The sequence below is a fragment of the Arachis ipaensis genome, chromosome B2 (genome assembly GCF_059453495.1).
Source record: "Arachis ipaensis isolate K30076 ecotype BB chromosome B2, ASM5945349v1, whole genome shotgun sequence".
NCBI classification, from domain to species: Eukaryota; Viridiplantae; Streptophyta; class Magnoliopsida; order Fabales; family Fabaceae; genus Arachis; species Arachis ipaensis.
In genome coordinates, this window is record NC_142437.1 from 66627461 (window position 1) to 66654695 (window position 27235).

At 39.4% G+C, this 27235-nt stretch overlaps 2 non-coding genes across 2 annotated transcripts; one reads left to right on the forward strand and one right to left on the reverse strand.

Annotated features, from left to right (window-relative positions):
• Positions 1–332: 332 nt before the first annotated feature.
• LOC148574219 (small nucleolar RNA R71) lies at positions 333–439 on the reverse strand. Its single transcript, XR_015906292.1, has one exon. It is a non-coding gene; the product is annotated as a small nucleolar RNA R71 (small nucleolar RNA).
• Positions 440–22507: 22068 nt separating this feature from the next.
• Positions 22508–22615, forward strand: LOC148574220 (small nucleolar RNA R71). Its single transcript, XR_015906208.1, has one exon. It is a non-coding gene; the product is annotated as a small nucleolar RNA R71 (small nucleolar RNA).
• The last annotated feature ends 4620 nt before the right edge of the window (positions 22616–27235 follow it).

The following is a 27235-nucleotide window of genomic DNA, read 5'->3' on the forward strand; positions in this document are numbered from 1 at the left end:
GAAACTGTGGCAGCAGTATTCTAAAGCTAACAATCCATGCTAACAACTTTGAGTTGAAGCCTCAGCTCATCACACTTGTCCTGAATAATTGCTCATTTGGAGGGAATGCCCAAGAGGACCCCAACCAACATCTCACTACATTCTTGAGGATTTGTGACACTGTAAAGTCAAATGGTGTACACCCTGACACCTACAAACTACTCTTGTTCCCTTTATCTCTCAGAGATAAGGCAGCAAAGTGGTTGGAAGCATTTTCCTAGGAGAGCTTAACAACTTGGGATGAGGTTGTGAACCAGTTTCTAGTAAGATTCTACCCTCTACAGAGAGTTAATAAACTGAGAGATAAGGTGCAAACCTTCAGACAGCAAGATGGTGAAACACTTTATGAGGCCTGGGAGAGGTTCAAAGACTTGACTAGGAAGTGTCCTCCAGATATGTTCAACGAATGTGTTCAACTACACATCTTCTATGAAGGGCTGTCATATAAAGCAAAGAAAGCTGTAGACCACTCTTCAGGGGGTTCACTCAACAAGAAGAAAACCATTGAAGAAGACATAGATGTTATAGAGACTGTAGCTGAAAATGAGTACTTCTATCTTTCAGAAAGAACTCAAAAGAAAGGAGTGTTGGAGCTCAATTCTTTGGATGCCTTGTTAGCACAAAACAAGATGATTGCAGCTCAATTAGTAGCCCTAACAAAGAAGATGGAGACAAGCTAAGTCTCAGCTGTCCAAGCTCAAGAACCTCCACAAGAAGGAGATGCACCAGAAGTTGATTGTGAACGGGAGCAAGCTAATTATGTGAATAATCCCTCTAGACTACCATATGATCCCAACGCCAAGGCATATAACCCAGGTTGGAAGAACCACCCAAATTTTGGGTGGAGAAACTAACAAAACCACAGCAAGACCACAAACCATACCAATCTAACCAATACAACAACCCCAACCCCAACCGTCAATCAGGCAACAACAGACCCTATCACAACTCACAAAATACACCCTACCACAACTCACAAAATACATCATATCATTCCACCCAGTAAACACACAATAACCACCATCAAGATACATCATCCTCAACCATGCAACCATGTGAAACCAGTAGCAATTTTACAAAGTTAGAGGCTGCCATAGCATAATTGTCAACACAACTGACAGGAACTATTTCTACTATTCTAGAGAGACAAATGTAGGCTGAAAGGAAAATAGATGCAAACCAAGAAGAGTTCAGATCCAACATAAGAAATCAAGTAATAGCAATTTCAAAATTGGAAGCTGATGACCGGAATTCACTCACCCTATAAAAATAATGAATCCGTTCTTTTTGGCAAGTGTACCAAAAATATTGTCAAGTAATAACCCACTAAGAGTGGGATCATATCCATAGAGATTGGTAGATTTGAGCAATTTTAATCAATGGATGAATTAGTCAATAAGAGCAAAATAGATTATGATTGCAGAATTGTAAATGAGCAGAAATATAAATGACTCAAAAGTAAAAATAAGCAATAAAGTGCAGGAAAGGAAATGGCAATAATGTAAACTGCAGAAACATAAATGACTTAATTGTAAATGGGAATGGGGAATAACAGAATGTAAAGAAAGCTATAAGAAATGTGGAAGATAAAAATAAGGGAAATTCATTGAGATCAGGAGATGTTGTTCTCTTTGGATTAAATCTAACTCATCTCATCTTCAATCATGAAAATCATTGACCTCTTGGTAATCATGATTGATTGAACCCCAATCCCTTGGTGATTCAATCTCTCAAATCTTAATAAATAGCCAATTCCTTTGTCTAATTGCTCATGAAGAGAGATATGCTTGATCGCTGATTATACCACACATCCTCATAGATCCGGGTAGAGGGTGGATTATATGTCACGATATCCAATCACCAAAACCCGGATTCTACTCAAGTGTGAGAAGGGATTTCTAGCATGGTTTCATGTTTCCTTTTCCAAGGTTCCTATGAAACCCATTTTGCATTCAACCTCTTTCCCAAGATGATTGAACATTAACATTAAACTGAAATTCCTTCTAGCAAATCAAAGAGAAGATGAAGAGAATAAGAAATTCACTATCATTAATCCATCAAGTACAACAGAGCTCCTTCTCTCAATGAGAGGGAATTTAGCTACCCATAGCTCAAGAGAAAAGTACAAGGGATGGAAGAAGATGATTTGAAAAGTAAATCTAACTATACTTTAACAAAACTATTACCCAACAACCCCTTCTCAATACTTTTAGGGGTTATTTATACTACTCCTAGCACTAGAATAAAAAATACAAAAGAAAAAAGAAAAATCAATTTGGAGGGAAAAGAAAACTCAATAAACGTGACCTTCCAGCTTGGCGTGTGACTGGCGTTTAAGTGGCGTGCCACGCCCAGCATCCAATTTTGGCTTGGCGCGCCACACCCATCTCTTCAAGTGGCACGCCTCATGTTTCGGTGTCCCTGGCGTACCACGCCTTCGATACCAAGTGGCACGCCCAGGGTTTTTTTAATCCTTGGTTAGCCTAGCGTGCCACGCCTTCGAACCCATGTGGCACGCCCAAGCCTCTTCCTTCTTCTTCTCCTCTCTGGAAAGTTGAGCTAGCGTGGCACGCACAGGGTCTGGCGTGCCATGCCACTTGTATACGCTTGGTTTCTTTGTTGGCGTGCCACGCCTAGAGCTCAAGTGGCACGCCCAGGCTCTCCCTTCTTGTTCTTCTTCCCTGGACAATTGAACTAGCGTGGCACGCCCCAGACCTGGTGTGCCACGCCCATTGTGATTGCTTTACTTTCTTCTCTAGAATTTATCACTCGTGTGCCACGCCCATGGAGAACCTTCTTCACTTCTCTGGAAAATAGAACTGGCGTGCCACGCCCAGCATTCTTCCTTGCTCTAGTAGCTAGCGTGCCATGCCCAGCATTCAAGTGGCACGCCCAGGTGAATAATGAGAGTTTGGCATGCCATGCCTTGGACCTCAAGTGGCACGTCCAGCTTTGCTTGGCCTTCTCTAGTGTTGGTGTGCCACGCCTGGGTCTTCAAGTGGCACCCCCAAGTGAGGTTGAGAGCTGGCGAGCTATGCCTTCGACACCAAGTGGCACGCCCAGCTTTGCTTGGCCTTCCCTAGTATTGGCGTGCCACGCCTGGGTCTTCAAGTGGCACGCCCAAGTGAGGGTGAGAGCTGGCGTGCGACACCTTCGACACCAAGTGGCACGCCCAAGTGCTTGGACCTTCAACTTCTTCTCTGGAAATTTGTACTAGCGTGCCACGCCTTGATGCTCAAGTGGCATGCCCACCTTAAGGTGGCTCCTTTAAGCTTGGCGTGCCATGCCTGGGTCTTCATGTGGCACGCCCAAGTGATGGTTTGGAGTTGGCGTGCCACACCTTCGATACCAAGTGGCACGTCCATAGTCTTTTTAAGCCTTGGTTAGCCTGGATTGATGAATTAGCGTGCCATGCCCAATGGTTCAAGTGGCACGCTCCTCTTGTAGCCTTCAGCATTGCTCTCTGGAAAACTATACTGGCGTACCACGCTCAGCTCCTGGCGTGCCACGCCCATGTAAAAGTTTTGAGGATCCTTTCTGGAAAACATAACTGGCGTTCCATGCCCAACTCCTGGCGTGCCACGCCCATATACTTTAATGGCCTTTGTTTCAAGTGGCACGCCAGTTTCACACCCCCAGCTTATTTTTGTTGTTTTCTTCCCTTTTTGTTATTCTTTTCACCTGAAATTCAGCACAAACCCATTTCAAAGCAATGTACCATAATATTCATCAACTAGTTCATGAATTGCAATGATTAAATGAGATTATACTTCTTTTATGGTCCTTTTTGGATAAGAAAAAATAGTAAATGATGCAAGTCATCAGAAGCACAAGTAGGGAGCTTGTCTAAACAAATACCAGTGCCTACACATACATTTTCCAGTGATACCATAGCCAACCTAAGAGGGGAATGCAAGGCCAGAAGTGGAAAGGAACCTGAAACCAAGAAGAAGGAGCTGCAAAGGAACCTGAAACCAAGAAAGAAGAAGAGACCCCTGTACCATCCTCACCAAAGCAAATCCTAAAGCCTTATGTACCAAAGGCACCCTATCCACAAAGGCTAAGGAAGGATGGGAAAGACAACCAGTTCTCTAGATTCCTAGAAATCTTCAAGAAGCTCCAGATCAACATACCCTTTCCTGAGGCATTAGAGCAAATGCCACTCAATGCCAAATTTTTGAAGGAGCTCATGACAAGAAAAAGGAACTGGGGTGAAAAGGAAACCATAATGCTAACTGAGGAGTGTAGTGCCATCATACAAAAGAAGCTCCCTCAAAAGATGAAAGATCCTGGGAGCTTCCAAATTCCCTGCATAATAGGTGATATCAACATTGAGAAAGCATTATGCGATCTGGGGGCTAGCATCAACCTCATGTCCTTGGCTATGATGAAAAGGACGAGGATTGAAGAAGCCAAACCGACAAGAATGGCACTCCAATTGGCTGACAGAACATTCATGTTTCCTCATGGGGTAGTGGAAGATTTGTTGGTGAAAGTAGGAGAGTTTATTTTTCCAACTGATTTTGTGGTGTTGGATATGGAGGAAGAGGCCAACACATCAATCATCCTAGGAAGGTCATTCCTAGCTAGTGCTGGAGCCATTATTGATGTTCAAAAAGGGGAGTTAGTCTTGAGGTTGCATGAAGAGAAGATGGTCTTCAATGTCTTCAAATCAATGAGTTACCCTAAGAAATCCATAGAAGAATGCATGATGGTAGACACCATAGAAAAGATAGTTCAAGGTGTTTTGGAAGAAGAATAATATGAAGAAGCTACAGAGCTGGAGCAACAAGCATCAAGTGGAGAATTACCACAAGAAACCAAGGAAGATTCAATCATGTTAAACCATACAAGCAACAAGGAAGTGGAAACACCAAAACTAGAGTTGAAGACCCTGCCTCCAAGTTTGAAGTATGCTTACTTTGGTGACAACAACACATACCCAGTAATCATAAATTCAAGCTTGAGTGAAGGATAAGAAGAGGAGCTTATCCATGTGCTGAAGCAACACAAGGATGCTATAGGATGGACACTTGCAGATTTGAAAGGAATTAGTCCTTCAATGTGCATGCACAAAATCCTACTTGAGGAAGATGCTAAACCCTCAAGACAACAACAAAGAAGGCTAAACCCAATAATGAATGAAGTAGTCCAAAAAGTGGTGTTGAAATTGTGGCAAGCTGCGGTGATCTACCCAATCTCAGACAGCCCTTGGGTAAGCCCAGTGCAAGTAGTCCCTAAGAAAGGAGGGGTCACTGTTGTTCCATATGAGAAGAATGAGCTGATTCCAACAAGAACAGTGACTGGCTGGCGCATCTGCATAGATTATAGGAAGCTTAATGAAGCTACCAGGAAGGATCACTTCTCCCTATCTTTTATGGACCAGATGCTAGAAAAACTTGCAGGACATGAATATTATTGCCTCTTGGACGGTTATTCTGGTTTCAACCAAATAGTTATAGATGCTCCAATTGCAGGAATTGAGATGATCCTTCCACAGAAGTCAGAAGAGGGTGCAATAAAGTCACCAAGCATCTTCCTTCTATTGTTGGCATTGTTGTTATTTTCGGCTGCCATGACTTCTTCTTTTTCGAAAATTTTTGTTAGATCCTCTCCAGAGAGTTGTGCTTTAGCTTCTCTTAGCTTCCTCTTCAAGGTCCTTTCAGGTTCGGGATTAGCTTCAACAAGAATGCCTTTGTCCTTGTTCCTGCTCATAAGAAAGAGAAGAGAACAAAAAAGTATGGAATCCTCTATGTCACAGTATAGAGATTCTTTGAGGTGTCAGAGGAAAACAAGAATAGGGGGATGAGGTAGGTAGATAAGAATTCAAACATATGAAGAAGGAGAGAGAGTCCGAATTGCTAATTGAGGAGGAGTGTTAGTCCTTAAATAGAAGAAGGTGATGAGGGGAAAAATTTTCGAAAACAAATTTTTAAATAAAACTAAAAAAAATTTTAAAATAATTAAAAAGAATTTTTGAAAAAGTGGTTGATGGTTTTTCGAAAATTATAAGTGAGAAAGTGGTTAGGTAATTTTGAAGAAGATTTTAAAATCAGTAATCAAAAAGATATGATTGAAAATTATTTGAAAAAAGATGTGGTTGAGAGAATATGATTGAGAAGATATGATTGAAAAATTGGTGCACGAAATTGTGATCATCAACAATGGTGCCAAATACTTGGAGCTCTCAAACGTGAATCACACTTTGTCACAATTCCGCACAACTAACCAGCAAGTGCACTGGGTCGTCCAAGTAATATCTTACGTGAGTAAGGGTCGATCCCACAGAGATTCTCGACTTGAAGTAAGCTATGGTCATCTTGTAAATCTCAGTCAGGCAGATTCAAATGGTTATGGAGGATTGATAATTAAAAGATGAATAAAGCATAGAATAAAGATAGAGATACTTATGTAATTCATTGTTAGGAATTTCAGATAAACGTATGAAGATGCTTTGTTCCTTCTGAACCTCTGCTTTCCTATTGCCTTCTTCCAACCATTCATACTCCTTTCCATGGCAAGCTTTATGTTGGGCATCACCGTTGTCAATGGCTACTTCCCGTCCCCTCAATGAAAATGTTCCAAATGCGCTGTCACCGCACGGCTAATCATCTGTCGGTTCTCGATCATGTTGGAATAGGATCTATTGATCCTTTTGCGTCTGTCACACGCCCAACAATCGCGAGTTTGAAGCTCGTCACAGTCATCCCTTCCCAGATCCTACTCGGAATACCACAGACAAGTTTTAGACTTTTCGGATCTCAAGAATGACCGCCAATAATTCTAGCCTATACCACGAAGATTCCAATCTTGGATTAGAAACCCAAAAGATACGCATTCAAGCCATTGCTAGTAGAACAGAGGTGGTTGTCAGGCACATGTTCATAGGTGAGAATGATGATGAGTGTCACGGATCATCACATTCATCAAGTTGAAGAACGAATGAATATCTTAGAGAAGAAGTAGACGTGAATTGAATAGAAGAACAATAGTAATTGTATTAATTCATGAAGAACAGCAGAGCTCCACACCTTAATCTATGGTGTGTAGAAACTCCACCGTTGAAAATACATAAGTACAGGGTCTAGGGATTGCCGTGAGGCCAGCCCCCAAACGTGAAAAGGTCTATGAAAGTATGATCAAGTGTATCAAAGTATGAAAATACAATAGCAAAAGGTCCTATTTATAGAAAACTAGTAGCCTAGGGTTTACAGAAATAGGTAATTAATGCAGAAATCTTCTTCCAGGCCCACTTGGTGTGTGCTTGGGCTGAGCATTGAAGCTTTTACGTGTAAAGACTTTTCTTGGAGTTAAACGCCAGCTTTTGTGCCAGTTTGGGCGTTTAACACTACAAAAAAAGAGACATAAAATGGAATAAATATTACGGCAGTTTTGTAAAACGGCCGTAATACCTGGGTATTATGACGTTTTTCATTGTTGTCATAATTGAATTGTATTTGGTGGCGGTTTCTGTTGATTTTGGCGGTTTTAAAATGCCATTATCACTTCTATATAAAATAGCCTAACCCTAATCCAATTCTCATTTTTCGTTGAAACGCAAAGTTTGAATCGCTGCCAGAGAGATCTTCTCTGTGACGACCTTCTCTTACCGATCTCCTCCGGCGACGACCTTCTCTTACCGATCTCTTCCGGCGACGATCTCCTCCAACGACGACCTCATTCGGCGACTTTTTCCTCAGCGGTGATCTTCTCTGGTGACCTCTCCTCTAACGACAATCTCCTCCTGTGATGGTCTCCTCTAGCGGCATCTCTTACTGCAATGATCTCCTCCGGTGGCATTCTCCTACGCCGGCAATCTCATCCAACGAGCTAATGTGCTATGAGAGATTCTCCTCCCACAAGCTCGCGAGTTAGCTTCTTCTTCCTCTTTTCCTCTGTTCTCTTGAAAATATTTTACTCTAATTCTTTTGATTTCTTGAATTATTGATCCAAAATTTCAGAATACATGATAGATTTTACGAAATGGCAACTACAACTACTGAGCTAGGGTTTCTGAGGAAGGGATCGTTGAAACAATTCATAATGATGACAATGATGAAGCGCCCGATGCTGCGGAGAATGGAGTTGCGGTAATTTTGTTGTTTTATTGGATTATTTGTGCCTGAAACTTAATGCTTTTAGTTAACAGTTTGTTTTAGTTCCTTGAGTTGATTCTTTCATGCTTTATCAGTTCTGAATTTGTTCCACTATGTGCTTATAGTCTCACCGTCCAGTGGGGGTAAAAATAATCATATTTATTATTATTAATACTTTTATTTCATTTCCTATTTCCTATTTTGTTTATTTAATATCTGTTTAAAAAACTGTGTTCATGAGTTGCAGGGAGCAAGATGACTACGAGGTTGTGAGGAAGGTGGGAAGAGGGAAATACAGTGAGGTCTTTGAGGGCGTTCACTCCCACCGATAATGAAAAATGCATCATCAAGATCCTCAAACTCGTCAAGAAGAAAAAGGTGAATCCAATTCCAATCCCTACACCTATTGCAGCTTGTATTAACTAATATGACTGCTATTTTTAATTTAAAGCAACACTGCTGTTTTCATTTTCAGTATACTTTTTCACTTCATTCCATCCTCATATGGCAATGAATGTTGTGCCGGGGCTTCAATGGACAACTTTGGTCCAGTAGTTTATTTAGTTTGTTATTAAATTTCTAATTTCAAACCTGTAAGATTTTACCCTTTCCAATATTCTGGTTGTATATATAAGTTTGTACATCTTATAAGTTGTTATTCTGGTTGCAGTTAAAGAGGGAGATCAAAATATTGCATAATCTTTGTGGAGGTCCCAATGTTATAAAGCTACTTGACATTGTTAGGGACCAGCAATCAAAGACCCCAAGCCTTATATTTGAATATGTCAATAACACTGATTTTAAAGTTCTCTACCCCACCCTGTCAGATTATGATATTCGATATTATATCTATGAACTTCTAAAGGTAAGTTTTATACTCTATTGGTTGTCTAAGATCAGCTGTTATATCTTATTTTTGCAGTCATTATTTGTTTGACATATTTCTAGACATTATCTATGCCAATGCTTCGTGGAAAATTTAGTTATTATTTTTGTATTTTTCTTTACGGTGAAATATTAGAAAGTGGTTGAGTAATTGCTGCATAGCTCTTTGACAGCTTCTTCTACATTAATCCTCCGATAGATGCAATTAAAGAATGAATTGGTTGAGGTTTGAAATAGGTTGTAGAGTGGCTTGTAAGGAAGTTGATTTTGATTTTTGAAAATCACTTCCATTGCTTATAAATAATGCATAGCAGGAAAATAGACTTTTTCACTAAATGCACTTGTAATATCAATATCTACTAAGTTGATATTTAGTCTTTGAAGATAATACAATCAAGGCAAGGAGATATTGGGAACTACTACGGTGTTCAGCTTCTTGATGCTTCAGTGACAAAATACCAAGATTATGGTCACTAACAACTTACTCACCCTCTTGTGTATGTCCACAAAGACTAGTGCTTTTCTTTTTTCCTTTTTGCCACTAAAAACTCAGTTTCCTGTCTACCACCTTGTGTTTCTTCGAATATGATTTTGTAAATTTTTGTGAAATATTTAACTTATTACTTACTCTTGAAATATTTAAAAAAAATTGTTAGCATTTTGCTAATAAGTGTTGTAAAGAATTGAAGACATTTAAAAAAAAAGAAATATTTTTAAAAGTTTTCATTTATGTAGTCAAAAGTTCAAAAGTCTTTGTTTTTTACTTTTTTCAATAAAAGTATTTGTTTTCTATTTATATATATTATCGTTTCTATTGAGGTTTTTGATAAAATATTTCACATACTTTATAAATAGAAGAAAATGTACTTTTCCCAGTAAATTTCTAACATTCTATTACTTGTCAACTCTTTGTAGCTTTTATTTCATAAGTTCATTCATGTTTATGCTTTGCGCTTTGTGACATAAGAAAAAGGATACAAGCAAAAGTGGTCTCTTTTTTTTTTAATTTATTAATTTATATTTGGTCTTGAGGAAAAGCAATGAGAGTTATATCCATATCCAAATCTAATTCCAAGTCCACGTACTCATAAGTAATGCATAGCCTTTATTATAATAATGGTGTTATATGCTTTGGTATTTGGACATAACTTCTGGGGAAATTGGAGATAAATTTAATTTGGCAGTTGATGATCTTTGAAATTCAGGATATACATTGGAGAGACACGTGGAGTGGAGGGATTGGGTGAGAGGTTAGAGGTGAGGGAATTATCCTTCATATACAGTTGGCTCTCCCTCTCTGATTTTGTTTGTTTGTTATATGTGATGTGTGCTGCTCTGCTCTCCATACTCATGCATGCTCGTTTCTGCTTCTTTTCTTTGATATATGCATGCTCGTTTCAGCTTAACTGTGTCAGCAAGTTTAGCCATTGACTTCATGTGGTAGCTGTCTTGAAGGTTACTTTTCTTTGTCTTATGCTTTGTTTGTTTAGAATTGGTCATTTTTTGTCTTATTAATTCCGATTGACGCAACAAATTTAAATTGCAACTTTAGGAAGCTTTCAAACTTCTGCACAACCAATAATGTATCACGTATACAATTTTGTTAATAAATTAGTATTTGGATCATTTTTGTTAATAAATTTTTCAACCATGAAAATGGTTATATTATCCATTTTAAATTATACGATGAGACAATTTAGTTTTCCAAACAAGTAACAGCCAAGCTAAACCATTGCTTGTGTTATACAATGCTTCATTTTGCAGGTAACTAATTCGGCTATCTATATCATGTTAAAAAATCATAAGGCTAATGTCCAAGACTCTTCTGATCTACAAAATTGTTAATAGGAAAGGGTCAAAGTTCCCTTCAAATCTGAAGGGAAGGGAAACTTCAGAACAGTGAGCTTCAAGTTCAAAGCAGTTGCACCAAGAACAAGACTCACATTTTACAGCTCCTTTTACCATACCAGAATTGATGATTATGGATCTCTCTGTGGCCCTGTTCTTGACCAGGTTATAGTGTTTTCTGTCGCATAAGTTATTAAACCATTAATGTAGTACTTAGTAACTATGATTTTTGCAAGTTACTTGAGCCTGTCTTCTGTATAATTGCACGAGACCACCTTATATTAAAACTTCATCTTGCTTTTGTATACTAATTCCCTATATTTTGTTCATGTATGCATTAAATAACCTTATAATTTCTAAACTTATAGCTAATTAGTTAGCAACATCATGATAGTGGAAGCAACATGTTCACTTGAGTGTGTAATTCAAAATATTAAGCAAATTAACATCCTGAACAGAAAGGACTTGAAGAATTCTAAAAAGAACAATACTAAGATTGGTAGTTACCCCTCATATACGCTGCTAATGTCTGATTAAAATTGCAGAGTTAGCTTTTTAAGAAGCAATGAACATTGAATCATGACGGTGTATCACGGTGTAGTGCAGGGAGGTAGTCTGAGATCAAACGGCTCTCCTTTTCATCACACTCGTATCGTACCTCTGTCGATCTTAAGGTAAGCAGTTTTGAGGTCTGGTCCTGTTAAGGCTAGTCAGCAAAGTACATGGCTCAATTTTGTTGTCACTAAATTGCACTGAAAATATATTTTGGTTTGCAGGACAAGTGGAGCAATTTCCTCAAGGCTAGCTTTGCTCAGGCACCTGCAAATGAAGGGGTAAGAGTTGTGATTTTGCAAAATTAATCTTGCTTATTAGTGAGTTTATATAAACATGATTTGTGGTTAAAAACTATTTGGAAATTAGTTCCTACAAACATTCCAGGAACTGTTTCAACATGCATGCATGTGACTTAAGTTGCTTAATATTTTACTACCTGTCCAAAATTAGTTAGGCATTTAAGCATAGAAATTAAGAAAATTGGAAACATCTTGATTTTTTAATAAACTAGATTGATTTTACAAAACTACCCTTAACTCTCCTTATCCTATACTTATTGCCACTTTCCTCTTTCCTCTCCTCTTTAATAGGATGATTACAGTTGGAAAAATTCGACCTAATTCTTTTGCTTACGTTGTTCTCTGCAGAAATCCGACCTATTATAACTCTTGAATTAGGAATTTGGGTTCTAACTTTATTTTCCTTGTTAAATTTGTTTTCTTGACATAGATGAACGTGCGGAAGCATGGTACAACGCCAATCCTGGAACCGATTTTGCTACGAGTACGAGAGATTAAAAAGGGGGCTGCTTCCGTGGAAGGAGTAGAAGCAAAATTCTAGCAGGTTTGTATTGAAAAATATATCTTGTTATAAATCTTTTCTTTAGAACTCATTGTTCTGATAATTTTTTGGTAATTTGCATGCTGCAGTTATAATATTTTTAACACATGCAGGTACCTGTGAAACACTGCCTGAAGAGGTACTTGGGAAGATGGGAGCACCTCCAAAGAGTGATGTGCCGATTATTACACCCAATGAGCTACCTGAGGTTGCTGGTTTATTGCTTGGATTTCCAACGAGATTTGGACTCATGGCTGCTCAGTTTAAGGCATTCTTGGATGCAACTGGAGGCCTATGGTGTACACAGGCACTAGCAGGAAAGCCTGCTGGAATTTTTTACAGCACCGATTCTCAAGGAGGCAGACAGGAAACCACCCCGTGAGTTTTCGAATCTGTCCAATTTTGCTTCCCTTACTTGCCATTTTCTCCCATGAGTGTCTCTTAATGCTGATTATAGACATTTGTGAACTACATTGCCTTATTTGAGAAAGCTAAGAGAAGGATAGGTACACACAAATAAGATGGAGCCAAAGAGGTTAAAAAGATAGCTACTCCTAATTAATAATGAGTTCTTATCAAATAGCATATTTCTTGTGAGACTGCTGGTTTAGTTTTCTCTTTTCAAAATGCTAGTAGTTTGCTATTTATTTGAGCAACTATTTATTTCTAACGTTTAATTTTCTTTTGCAGATAATATTTATTCACACGGACATAAACAATGAAAATGTTGGAAGGGTCTGTTGCAAACTTTTTGAGCATCTCTAGGAAAACTCCCAATGTAATAGAACTAATAATATTTCTTAGTTTGATATTTTGTATAGGAATTATTACTTTTGATTTGCAATACTAAAAAAGTATATATTATGTTTAATACTGAGTTAAATAATATTTTGTCTATGAATTATGATTTTGTTATTGTGGAATTTTAATAAAAAAATTATTTGTTTAGCATGATAGAAACAACAGTAAAAATGGTATTTTTAAAAGATAAAAAATGTCACTTTTATCCGGTAAAAAGGGCGGTTTGTAACTGCCATTTTAAACAACATGAAACGCCATTTTAACCTGGTAAAAACGGCGGTTTTAAATGTCGTTTTAACCAATAAAAATATCACTATTAAGGTAAAAATGGCAGCTCAAAAATACCGTTTTAACCAACAAAACGCCACTTTGTTAGGGTCAAAATGGCGGTTTAAAAATGCCATTTTAATCAATCAAAAACGCCACTTTTACCCTAGAAATTACAGCGGTTTGAACTGCCGTTTTAACCAACCAAAAACCACCCTTTTATTTGGAAATAATGGCGGTTTCAACCGCCGTTTTAATCAGTCAAAAACCGCTGTTTTATTTGGAAATAACGGCGGTTTGAACCGCCATTTTAACCTATCTAAAAACCGCCGTTTTAACCTTGGAAATTGTGGCGATTTTCTGAAAATCGCCGTAATAACCAGAATGGCACCCAGAATTACGTCGTTTTTTAAAACCGCCGTTCTTGGTAATAATGGTGGTTCAAACTGCCGTAAATACCCAAAAAAATCGCTGTTTTAACCAGAATTTTTTGTAGTGTAACTCTAGCTTTTATGCCAGTTCTGGCGTTTTGACGCCAGAATTTCTATGCTGACTTGGAACGCCAGTTTGGGCCATCAAATATTGGGCAAAGTATAGACTATTATAAATTTCTGGAAAGCCCAGGATGTCTACTTTCCAACGCAATTGAGAGCGCGCTAATTAGGCTTCTGTAGCTCCAGAAAATCCACTTCAAGTGCAGGGAAGTCAGAATCCAACAGCATCTACAGTCCTTTTTCAGCCTCTTAATCAGATTTTTGCTCAGGTCCCTCAATTTCAGCCAGAAAATACCTAAAATCACAAAAAAACACACAAACTCATAGTAAAGTCCAGAAATGTGATTTTTATTTAAAAACTAATACAAACATAATAAAAACTAACTAAAATACACTAAAAACATACTAAAAACAATGCCAAAAAGCGTATAAATTATCCGCTCATCACAACACCAAACTTAAATTGTTGCTTGTCCCCAAGCAACCAAAAACAAAGTAGGATAAAAAGAAAAGAATATACAATGAATTCCAAAAATATCTATGAAGATCAGTTTTAATTAGTTGAGCGGGGCTATTAGCTTTTTGCTTCTGAACAGTTTTAGCATTCACTTTATCCCTTGAAGTTCAGAATGATTGGCATCTATAAGAACTCAGAATTCAGATGGTGTTATTGATTCTCCTAGTTCAGTATGTTGATTCTTGAACACAGCTACTTTATGAGTCTTGGCCGTGACCCAAAGCATTTTTTTCCAGTATTACCACCGGATACATAAATGCCACAGACACATAACTAGGTGAACCTTTTCAGATTGTGACTCAGCTTTGCTAGAGTCCCCAATTAGAGGTGTCCAGAGCTCTTAAGCAAACTCTTTTTGCTTTTGGACCACGACTTTAACCGCTCAGTCTCAAGTTTTCACTTGACACCTTCACGCCACAAGCACATGGTTAGGGACAGCTTGGTTTAGCCGCTTAGGCCAGGATTTTATTCCTGTGGGCCCTCCTATCCACTGATGCTCAAAGCCATGGATCCTTTTTATTTTACCCTTGCCTTTTGGTTTTAAGGGCTATTGACTTTTTCTGCTTGCTTTTTCTTTCTCTTTTTTTTTTTGCATATATATTTTTTTCTGCAAGCTTTTCACTACTTTTTCTTGCTTTAAGAATCAATTTTATGATTTTTTAGATTATCAAATAACATTTCTCCTTTTCCATCATTCTTTTAAGAGCCAACAATTTTAACATTCATGAACAACAAATTCAAAAAATATGCACTGTTCAAGCATTCATTCAAAAAGACAAAAGTATTGCCACCACATCAAAATAACTGAACTGTTTTAAAATTCGAAATTCATGCACTTCTTTTTCTTTTTCAATTAAAAACATTTTTCATTTAAGAAAGGTGATGGACTCATTTTCATAGCTTTAAGGCATAGACACTTAGACACTAGTGATCATGTAATAAAGACACAAACATAAATAAACATAAAGCATAAAAATTCAAAAAACAGAAAATAAAAAACAAGGAAATTAAAGAACGGGTCCACCTTAGTGATGGTGGCTTGTTCTTCCTCTTGAAGATCTTATGGAGTGCTTGAGCTCCTCAATGTCTCTTCCTTGCCTTTGTTGCTCCTCTCTCATGGTTCTTTGGTCTTCTCTAATTTCATGGAGGAGGATGGAATGCTCTTGGTGCTCCATCCTTAGTTGTCCCATATTGGAACTTAATTCTCATAGGGAGGTGTTGATTTGCTCCCAATAGTTTTGTGAAGGAAAATGCATCCCTTGAGGCATCTCAGGGATTTCATGATGAGGAATTTCCTCATGCTCTTGTCCATGAGTAGGATCTCTTGTTTGCTCCATCCTTTTTTTAGTGATAGGCTTGTCCTCATTAATGAGGATGTCTTCCTCTATGTCAATTCCAGCTGAATTGCAAAGGTGACAAATGAGATGAGGGAAGGCTAACCTTGCCAAAGTAGAGGACTTGTCCGCCACCTTTTAGAGTTCTTGGGATATAACCTCATGAACTTCTACTTCCTCTCTAATCATGATGCTATGAATCATGATAGCTCGGTCTATAGTAACTTCAGATCGGTTGCTGGTGGGAATGATTGAGCGTTGGATGAACTCCAACCATCCCCTAGCCACGGGCTTGAGGTCATGCCTTCTTAGTTGAACAGGCTTCCCTCTTGAATCTCTCTTCCATTGAGCGCCCTCTTCAAAAATGTCTATGAGGACTTGGTCCAACCTTTGATCAAAGTTGACCCTTCTAGTGTAGGGGTGTGCATCTCCTTGCATCATGGGCAAGTTGATGCCAACCTTACATTTTTCAGAATGAAATCTAAGTATTCCCTCGGACTATTGTAAGCCAATTCTTAGGGTCCGGGTTCACACTTTGATCATGGTTCTTGGTGATCCATGCATTGGCATAGAACTCTTGAACCATTAAGATTCCGATTTGTTGAATGGGGTTGGTGAGAACTTCCCAACCTCTTCTTCGAATCTCATATCGGATCTCTGGATATTCACCCTTTTTGAGTTTGAAAGGGACCTCGGGGATCACCTTCTTTTTGGCCACAACTTCATAGAAGTGGTCTTGATGCACCTTTGAGATGAATCTCTCCATCTCCCATGACTCAGAAGTTGAAGCTTTTGCCTTCCCTTTCCTCTTTCTAGAGGTTTATCTGGCTTTTGGTGCCATAAATGGTTATGGAAAAACAAAAAGCAATACTTTTACCACACCAAACTTAGAAGATTTGCTCGTCCTCGAGTAAAAGAAGAAAGAAGAGAGTAGAAGAAGAAGAAATGGAGGAGATGGAGGTGGGTTGGTGTTTCGGCCAAGGGGGAGAAGTAGTGTTTATGTTGTGTGAAAATGAAGGAGTGAAGATGGGTTTATAAAGGGGTGGAGAGAGGGTTAGGGTTCGGCCATATAGGGTGGGTTTAGGAGGGAAAGTGGTTTGAATTTGAAAGGTGAGGTAGGTAGGGTTTATGATGGATGCATGTGGATTAGTGAAGGGTTTATGGAGAAGAGGGTAGGATTTGATAGGTGAGGGGTTTTTGGGGAAGAGGTATTGAGTTAATTGGTGAAGGGTATTTGGGGAAGAGTATTATGAAAAGGTGTGAAGAAAAGAGAGAGTGAGTTGAGGTTGGTGGGGATCCTGTGGGGTCCACAGATCCTGAGGTGTCAAAGATTTCTCATCCCTGCACCAATTAGGCATGCAAAATGCCCTCTGCTGCCAATCATGACGTTAAATGCCAGGTTGCTGTTCATTTCTGGCGTTTAACGCCAGCTTCTTACCCTTTTCCGGCATTAAACGCCAGTCTAGTGCCCATTTCTGGCTTTAAACGCCCAGAATGGTGCCAGTAAGTTTCTCCTCCAGGGTGTTCTGTTTTGAATACTGTTTTTCATTCTGTTTTTGCTTTTTCAGTTATTTTTGTGACTTCACATGATCATCAACCTACAGAAAACATAAAATAACAATAGAAAATAGAAATTTAACATAGATAAGTAAAAATTGGGTTGCCTCCCAACAAGCGCTTCTTTAATGTCAATAGCTTGACAGTGGGCTCTTATGGAGCCTCACAGATACTCAGAGCATGGCCTCCCAACACCAAACTTAGAGTTTGAATGTGGGGGCTCTATTTAACTCTGCATTGAAAGAAGCTTTTCATGCTTCTTCTCCATGATTACAGAGGGAGATCCTTAAGCTTTAAACACAAGGGAGTCCTTATTCACTTGAAGGACCAATTCTCCTCTGTCAACATCAATCACAGCTTTTGCTGTGGCTAGGAAGGGTCTGCCAAGGATGATAGATTCATCCATACACTTCCCAGTCTCTAGGATTATGAAATCAGCAGGGATGTAATGGTCCTCAACCTTTACCAAGACATCCTCTACAAGTCCATAAGCTTATTTCCTTGAATTTTCTACCATCTCTAATGAGATTCTTGCAGCTTGAATCTCAAAAATTCCTAGTTTCTCCATTACAGAGAGAGGTATGAGGTTTATGCTTGACCCTAGGTCACACAGAGCCTTTTCAAAGGTCATGATGCCTATGGTACAAGGTATTGAGAACTTTCCAGGATCTTGTCTCTTCAGAGGTAATCTTTGCCTAGTCAAGTCATCCAGTTCTTTGATGAGCAATGGGGGTTCATCCTCCTAAGTCTCATTACCAAATAACTTGGCAAAGTAGCTCTTTGGGTAACTAAATGTTTTGTGACAAAGTAGCTCTTGATCATGGACTTTTAGCTGACAATCCCAGGTTCGTTAACCCAAGTTACCAGGTGATGAAGCACCCCTTAGAACCTAGTTATCCAAGCTTATCTTTGTACCAGAGTAACATAGGTATATATCCAAAACTTCAAGCCATTGGTGCCTAGCCATTTTGATTATTTCTTTTTGTTTCTTTCTCTTGTATTTTCTTTCTTATACAAGGACCTCTTTTATTTGTCAAGTCTTGTAGAATGTAACTTAAGTTTATACCTAATGAGTCATGCCAACATCTAGCCTTATTCATGAATCAACTAATGAACTAGCACATACCACCACCTACTAGAACCTTATCCATCTTCCAAGGTTGGACTTTTCCTCTTTCTTTTCACAACATTTTATTCTTTATTTAGACTTGGGAATTCAACCATACAATCAAAATAAAGTGTAATGATTCAAGTACAATACCTAGCAAGTAGAACAAGCTAAAAAACAGAATATGAGGCAAATACTTAAATAACTCAAGCATTGGGGCATGTCCTGTTCCATACAAGCATGTCCTTATTTAAAGAAACATAAAGAGCTTTAACAACCTTTCATTCTTTGCCTTTTTCGGTGGCCTCCACTTATTTGCGCTTCTTTTTTGTCCTTCCTTCTTTTTGTTCGCTCGTGCCTCCTAACTCTTGGCTTTTCATCCTTGACTTCCTCCAACCTTCTGATGTTTGTTTCAAGTTCTCATCATTTTACTTTGCTCTTTTTGTCTCTAGGGATGCTAACTCGCTTTGAACTTCTTCATATTTCTTGATTTTTGGGTTTAGCAAGGGCAAATACCCAACTAAGTAGTTGAGCTTAGCTTGAGTATTCATGTCATACTCAGCTCTGTTTATATACCTTCCTTCTTGAAATGCTCTAAACTCATCAAATGCCTCGAGGTGTATATATTTCTGCTGACCCATCAATTGGATACATTCATCTTGGTGAGCTTGTTTTTAAAGCAATTTGTTAATGGTTTCTTCTTGTTGAGCTTGCTTCTGACTTACCATATTGATGGATTCACCAAGTTTGTTGTAATGTTGATTTTGTCATTCCATTAATTGGATTTGTAGCTCCCTTTGTTGATCCATTAATTGAGCGTGGCATCTCCTTTGTATGTCCAGCATTTGCACTTGAAAACTCCTCTGTTGTTCTTGAGCTTTACCATATTGTTTAGATAACTCATCAATTGCTTGTTGGATTTGGGACATGTTGAATGGACTTTAGTGAGGGTGGCGTCTTCCTCTTCTTGAAGAACCAATGGTGCTTTTGAGCTCCTCTATGTCTCTTCCTTGCCTTTGTTGCTCCTCCCTCATAGCTCTCTGATGCTCTCTAATCTCATGGAGGATGATGGAGTGCTCTTGGTACTCCACCCTTAGTTGTCCCATGTTGGAACTTAATTCTCCTAAGGAAGTGTTGATTTGCTCCCAATAGTTTTGTGGAGGAAAGTGCATCCCTTGAGGCATCTCAGGGATTTCATGGTGAGGAATTTCCTAATGCTCATGTTGAGATCCATGATCTCTTATTTGCTCCATCCTTTTCTTAGTGATGGGCTTGTCCTCTTCAATAAGGATGTCTCTCTCTATGTCAATTTCAGCCGAATTACAGAGGTGGCAAATGAGGTGAGGAAAGGCTAACCTTGCCCAAGTGGAGGACTTGTCAGCCACCTTGTAGAGTTCTTGAGGTATAATCTCATGAACTTTCACCTCTTCTCCAATCATAATACTATGGATCATGATGGCCCGGTCTATAGTAACTTCAGACTGGTTACTAGTAGAAATGATTGAGCGTTGAATGAACTCTAGCCATCCCCTTTTTCCTCTTTCTAGAGGTTTCTCTGGTTTTAGGTACCATAAATGGTTATAGAAAAACAAAAAGCTATGCTTTTACCACACCAAACTTAAAATGTTTGCTCGTCCCCGAGCAAAAGAAGAAAGAAAGTAGTAGAAGAAGAAGAAAATGGAGGAGATGGGGGGAGAAGATATATTCGGCCAAGGAGAAGAAGAGAGTGTTGTGTTGTGTGAAAATGAAGAAGGAGTGAGGGGTTTATATAGGAGTGAGGGGGTGTGTAGGGTTTGGCCATTAGGGTTGGGTTTGGGAGGGAAATTAGTTTGAATTTTGAAGGTAGGTAGGGTTTATGGGGAAGAGAGGGTGGATGTGAATGGTGAAGAGGTGATGGGAAAGTGTGATTGAGGTGATTGGTGAGGGGTATTTGGGGAAGATTGTTATGAAAAGGTGTGAAGAAGAGAGAAGAAATTGTAGGGGTCCTGTGGGGTCCACAGATCCTGAGGGAATCCTGTGGGGTCCACAGATCAAGTGGGGTCAAGGACTTAACATCCCTGCTCCAATTAGGCGTGTAAAATGCCCTTGCTGTGCAATCCTGGCGTTTAACGCCAGACTGCTGCCTGTTTCTGGCGTTAAACGCCCAAATGTAGCTTGTTTCTGGCGTTTAACGCAAGGTAGATGCTTGTTTCTTGCGTTAAACGCTAGCTTGGTGCCTGTTTCTGGCGTTAAACGCCAGACAGATGCTTGTTTCTCGAGTTTAAATGCCAGACTGCTCTCCTTCAGGGTATGCTATTCTTAATGTTGTTTTTCATTTTGTTTTTGATTTTTCAGTAGTTTTTGTGACTCCACATGATCATCAACCTAAAGAAAACATAAAATAACAATAGAAAATAAATAAATATTATTAGATAACATTGGGTTGCCTCCCAACAAGCGCTTCTTTAATGTCAATAGCTTGACAGTGAGCTCTCATGGAGCCTCACAGATAATCAGAGCAAGGTTGGAACCTCCCAACACCAAACTTAGAGTTTGAATGTGGGGTTTCAACACCAAACTTAGAGTTTGGTTGTGGCCTCCCAACATCAAACTTAAAGTTTGACTGTGGGGGCTTTGGTTGACTCTGCAGTGAGAGAAGCTTTTCATGCTTCCTCTCCATGGTTACAGAAGGAGATCCTTGAGTTTTAAACACAAGGTTGTCCTCATTCAGTTGAAGGATCAATTCTCCTCTGTCCACATCAATCACAGCTCTTGCTGTGGCTAGGAAGGGTCTTCCAAGGATGATGGATTCATCCTCATCCTTCCCAGTGTCTAGGATTATGAAATCAGCAGAGATGTAAAGGCCTTCAACCTTTACTAACACGTCCTCTACTAGTCCATAAGCCTGTTTTCTTGAGTTGTCTGCCATCTCTAATGAGATTCTAGCAGCTTGAACCTCAAAGATCCTAAGTTATAGAGAGTGGCATTAAGTTTATTCCTGACCCCAGGTCACACAGAGCCTTCTCAAAGGTCATGGTTCCTATGTTACAGGGAATTAGGAATTTACCAGGATCCTGTCTCTTTTGAGGTGATTTCTGCCTATCCAATGCATCTAGTTCATTGGTGAGCAAGGGAGGTTCATCTTCCCAAGTCTCATTACCAAATAATTTGGCATTCAGCTTCATGATTGTACCAAGGTACTTAGTAACTTGCTCTTCAGTATCATCTTCATTCTCTTCAGAAGAAGAATACTCATCAGAGCTCATGAAGGGCAGAAGAAGGTTTAATGGAATCTCTATGGTCTCTAGGTGAGCCTCAGATTCCTTTGGTTCCTCATTGAGGAACTTTTTATTGGTCACTGGACGTCCCAGGAGGTCTTCCTCACTGGGATTCACGTCCTCTCCATCCCTTGTAGGTTCGGCCACATCATGTAAGGCTATGGCCCTGCACTTTCTTTTTGGATTTTCTTCTGTATTGCTTAGGAGAGTACTTGGAGGGATTTCAGTGACTCTTTTACTCAGCTGGCCCACTTGTGCCTCCAAATTCCTAATGGAAGACCTTGTTTCATTCATGAAACTCACAGTGGCCTTAGATAGATCAGAGACTATATTTTCTAAGCTAGATGGATTCTGCTCAGAATTCTCTGTCTGTTGCTGAGTGGATGATGGAAAAGGTTTGCTATTGCTAAACCTGTTTCTTCCACCATTATTAAAACCTTGTTGAGACTTTTGTTGATCCTTCCATAAGAAATTTGGATGATTTCTCCATGAGGGATTATAGGTGTTTCCATAGGGTTCACCCATGTAATTCACCTCTGCTATTGCAGGGTTCTCAGGATCATAAGCTTCTTCTTCAGAAGAGGGCTCTTTAGTACTGTTAGATGATTCCTTCAATCCATTCAGACTCTGAGAGATCATATTGACTTGCTGAGTCAATATTTTATTCTGAGCCAATATGGCATTCAGAGTATCAATTTCAAGAACTCCCTTCCTCTGAGGCGTCCCATTATTCACAGGATTCCTTTCAGAAGTGTACATGAACTGGTTATTTGCAACCATGTCAATGAGTTCTTGAGCTTCTGCAGGTGTTTTCTTTAGGTGAATGGATCCAACTGCAGAATGGTCCAAAGACATCTTTGATAATTCAGACAGACCATCATAGAATATATCCAGGATGGTCCATTCTGAAAGCATGTCAGAAGGACACTTTTTGGTCAGTTCTTTGTATCTCTCCCAAGCTTCATGGATGGATTCACCTTCCTTTTATCTGAATGTTTGAACATCCACTCTAAGCTTACTAAGCTTTTGAGGAGGAAAGAACTTGGCTAAGAAAGCCATGACCAGCTTATCCCAAGAGTTCAGGCTATCTTTAGGTTGAGAGTCCAACCATATTCTAGCTCTGTCTCTTACAGCCAACTTAACAGTATCACAGATATGCAAGAATTCAGTTGAGAACTGAAAAGGATCTTCTGATGGAAGTCCATGAAACTTTCAATTCTGTTGCATCAGAGAAACTATTTGAGGTTTCAGCTCAAAATTGTTTGCTCCAATGTCAGGGATTGAGATGCTTCTTCCATGTAAATTGGAATTAGGTGCATGATGTCAGGGCATTTTGGCCAGTTTCACTGACCTTTTCTTTACTGTTTTTAAGGTAGTTTCATGCATTTTCTTAGAAAATAAGCTAGTTTTGGGTAGATATTCACTTACATCTTGATTCAAGCATACATTGTGCACTTTACATGATTCCATGAGAATTTTGCATGAATTATATGACAAATTGGATGATGCATGACTCATGACTTGGACTAGAACTTTGATGCACTTTGTTGCTTGATTTCAGGACAAAGGAAGCAAAGAAGAACCACGTTAGCAGTCACGTTAGTCCCACTAACGTGACCTCTAACGTGGAATGGGTGCTAACTTGCAAAGTTAATGAGAAAGGTAATCGCCAATAACGCCCTCGAAGCCATTATAAGCCCACGTTAAGAGTCACGTTAACTAAGTTAACGTGAACTCTAACGTGGAAGAAGACAACAAGGCCAACGTTAGTGACACTCTCCTTTATCACTAACGTTGGACCAAGCTCATAATTGGCCATGTTAGTTGCCATGTTAACTTAGTTAACGTGGACTCTAACGTTAAGAAGCAAAAGAGAAGCCAACGTTAGTGACATTCACCTTTGTCACTAACGTTGGCCAAGCCTCCATAAGCCACGTTAACTCCCACGTTAACTTAGTTAACGTGGAAGCTAACGTGGAGAGAGCAATTGATAGCCAACGTTAGTGACACTTACCTTTATCACTAACGTTGGGGTGAACCACCAAGAGCCACCATGAGCAACGTTAACTCCCACGTTAACTTAGTTAACGTGGGAGCTAACATGGATAAAGAGATGATGAGCCAACGTTAGTGACACTCACCTTTGTCACTAACATTGGAGATGGCTAGCATGACTACGTTAGAAGCCACGTTAACTTAGTTAACGTGGACTCTAACATGGGAAAGAGGGGCACATTGGAACGTTAGTGACAAAGGTAAGTGTCACTAACGTTCTCGAAGGATTGGCATTACTACGTTAGAAGTCATGTTAACCTAGTTAACGTGGACTCTAACGTAGGGACAAGGGAGGACTCTCCACGTTATTGGGAAAGGTAAGTCCCAATAACGTGTGCGAAGGACCAAGAGGAAAAGTTAGTGGTCACGTTAGTGCCACTAACGTTGAAGTCAACGTGATCATATTTGGGTTAGGAACGTTAGTGAAAAAGGTGATTGTCACTAACGTTCTCGAACCCACACTTTCACTTAACGTTGACACCACTAACGTCCTAAGCCAAAGTCTCTGCCTACTTTACCTTTTCTCTCTGCAAGCAAAGCTAATCCCAAGGAAAAGGATAATTACTTCAAACTTAAGATCCAGAGGCCCATACCCATGACTTGAAGAGCCAACTAGAAGATCAGAAGAATAGTATATATAGGAGTAGCTTTGAATTAGTTTAGAGAGTGGAAAACTTTAGGGAGTCTTTGGCATAAAACTACTCTTTGTATTTTACTTTATCTGCACTTCTAGTTTTATTTTCATCATGTATTCTCCATCTTTGTTTTCATTTTCCAGAGCTATGAACAACTAAACCCCTTTCATTGGGTTAGGGAGCTCTGTTGTAATTTGATGGATCAATATTAGTTTTCATTCTCCTTCTTCTATCTTTTCTCTTGATTTTACTAGAAAGCTTTCGATCTTCATCCAATTGGGTAGTTATCTTGGAAAAGAAGCTATTCATACTTGGATCTCTTCTGAACCTTGAAAGAGGAATGAAGAGATCATGTTAGAAATGCTTTCTCATGCTGGACCAAATTGGGTTTGGATGGATATGTTACTATAATCCTACCAACACTTGATTTGGGAAATGCTTGTGGTATAATCAGTGACCACACTTCATCTCTTCTCATGAGCAATTGACCAAGGAATTGGCTATTAATCAATATTTGAGAGATTGAATTACCAAGAAATTGGAATTTGATCACTTAAGATTGCCAAGGAGATCAATGAATGCATTGATTGAGGAAGAGATAAAAATGAACTTGATCTGGAGAATGCAACATCTCCTGAGCCCAATGAACTCCCCATTTTTGATCTTACCCATTCTCTTTAATTTCTGCCATTTACTTTTATGAGCAATTACCCCATTCCCGTTTAAGATTCTACAATTTACTTTTCGCCATTTACATTCATCTCTTTATTTCTAGCATTTACTGTTTCTGCTATTTACTTTCCCGCCATTTAATTTTCTGCAAATCTCAAATCAAATTCTGGTTCTCTCAACTAGAACATTCCTCTAATTAAAGTTGCTTGATCAATCAATCTCTGTGGGATTCGACCTCACTCTACTGTGAGTTTTTACTTGACGATAAATTCGGTACACTTGCCGAAGAAAATTTGTTGAGAGACAAGTTTTGTGCGCATCAAGTTTATGGCACCGTTGCCGGGGATTGATTTTGTATCAACAATGATTAAGTTGGAGGATCACTAGATTGAGCATTTTTTATTCTGTTGATTTAAATTTCTGTTTGAGCAATTTACTTTCGATTGCAGTTGTTTTTATTCCCATCCCTTTAACCCCTTTATTCCAGTTGTTTACACTCTGTTTCACTCACCTACTAACTGTTTGATATATTGCATCACTCACACTAAGCAATTTTTTTTTTACACTAGTAGTTTCTGCATCTATTTCCTTGCTTGTGCCTTGTTGGTTGTATGACAGGGAGGAGAAGCGGGGCTTCAACTTCCTTTGATTCTGAACCTGAGAGGACCTTCCTTAGATTAAGAAGGGAAGCAAGAGGAAAGAGGGTAGTTGGTGCTGAGGAAGAGGAAGAGTACTTTGAACCAAACATGGAGGAGAATATGGAGAACCATCATGAAGAAGAGGCTCACAACCATGGCAGAGAAGGTCTAGCAAATCATGCTGGGCAAGAGAGAAGAGTTCTGGGTTCTTACACCAACACAAACCCAGGAAACTGTGGGAGTAGCATCCAAAGGCCAACCATACATGCCAACAACTTTGAACTAAAGCCACAGCTCATCACGCTTGTTCAGAACAACTGTTCATTTGGAAGGAGTGTCCAAGAAGACCCCAATCAACATCTAACCACCTTTCTGAGGATATGTGACACTGTGAAGTCTAATGGTGTTCATCTTGACACCTATAGACTACTTCTGTTCCCTTTCTCACTCAAGGACAAGGCATCTAAATGGCTGGAGTCCTTCCCAAAGGAGAGTTTGGCAACTTAGAAAGATGTAGTGAATAAATTCTTGGCAAGATTTTATCTTCCTCAACGGATTAACAGGCTGAGAGCTGAGGTGCAAACACTCAGGCAGCATGATGGTGAGACTCTATATGAAGCATGGGAGAGATTTAAGGACCTAACAAGGAGGTGTCCACCAGATATGATCAATGAATGGGTGCAACTACACATTTTCTATGAAGGCCTTTCCTATGAATCAAATAAGGCAGTAGACCACTCATCCGGCAGATCTCTGAACAAGAAGAAGACCATTGAGGAGGCCATAGATGTCATTGAAACTGTAGCAGAGAATGACTACTTCTATGCCTCCGAAAGAGGGAACACTAGAGGAGTGATGGAGCTAAACAATGTGGATGCACTGCTGGCCCAAAATAAGCTCATAACCAAGCAATTGGCTGACCTCACCAAGAAGATGGAGAGGAACTAAGTAGCAGCAATCACCACCTCATCAACAACGCAAGAAGAAGTGAATGAAGAAGCAGAGGGTAGTCAGGAGCAAGCCAACTACATTGGGAATTCACCTAGGCAAAATCATGATCCATACTCCAAAACCTACAACCCTGGATGGAGGAACCACCCAAACTTTGGGTGGGGAAATCAACAAGATCAAGGCCTAGATCAAAGACGTCCAAATCCCAACAACTTAGCTCACCAACATGACACATATAGACCATATCAGCATCCACATAACCACCCCTCTCAACACTTCTACCAAGGCCAAACTAACCTTTCTCATCCATCCAACCCTAACCCACCATCATCTGATGACAGACTCTCAAAGATTGAAAACCTACTTGAAGGTATATGCAAAGAGATTCAAGAGAGTAAAGCGTTCCGAGAAGAAGTGATGTCCGATATGTAAAATCAGGATGCTGCCATCAAGAAACTTGAGACACAAATTGGCTACCTATTCAAGCATATTCCCAGCCACAACCTTCTCAGCAATACTAACTCAACCCAAAGGGAGGAGTGTCAGGCTATCACCTTTCGGAGTGGGAAGGAACTGAAGGAAACCCCCCAGAAACCACAAGAAAAGGACTCAAATGAAAAGGAAGAAGAGCAGGATAGAGCTCGAGTTCCCACTTTGAGTTCACAAAAAGGGGGAAGGAGTGCTGA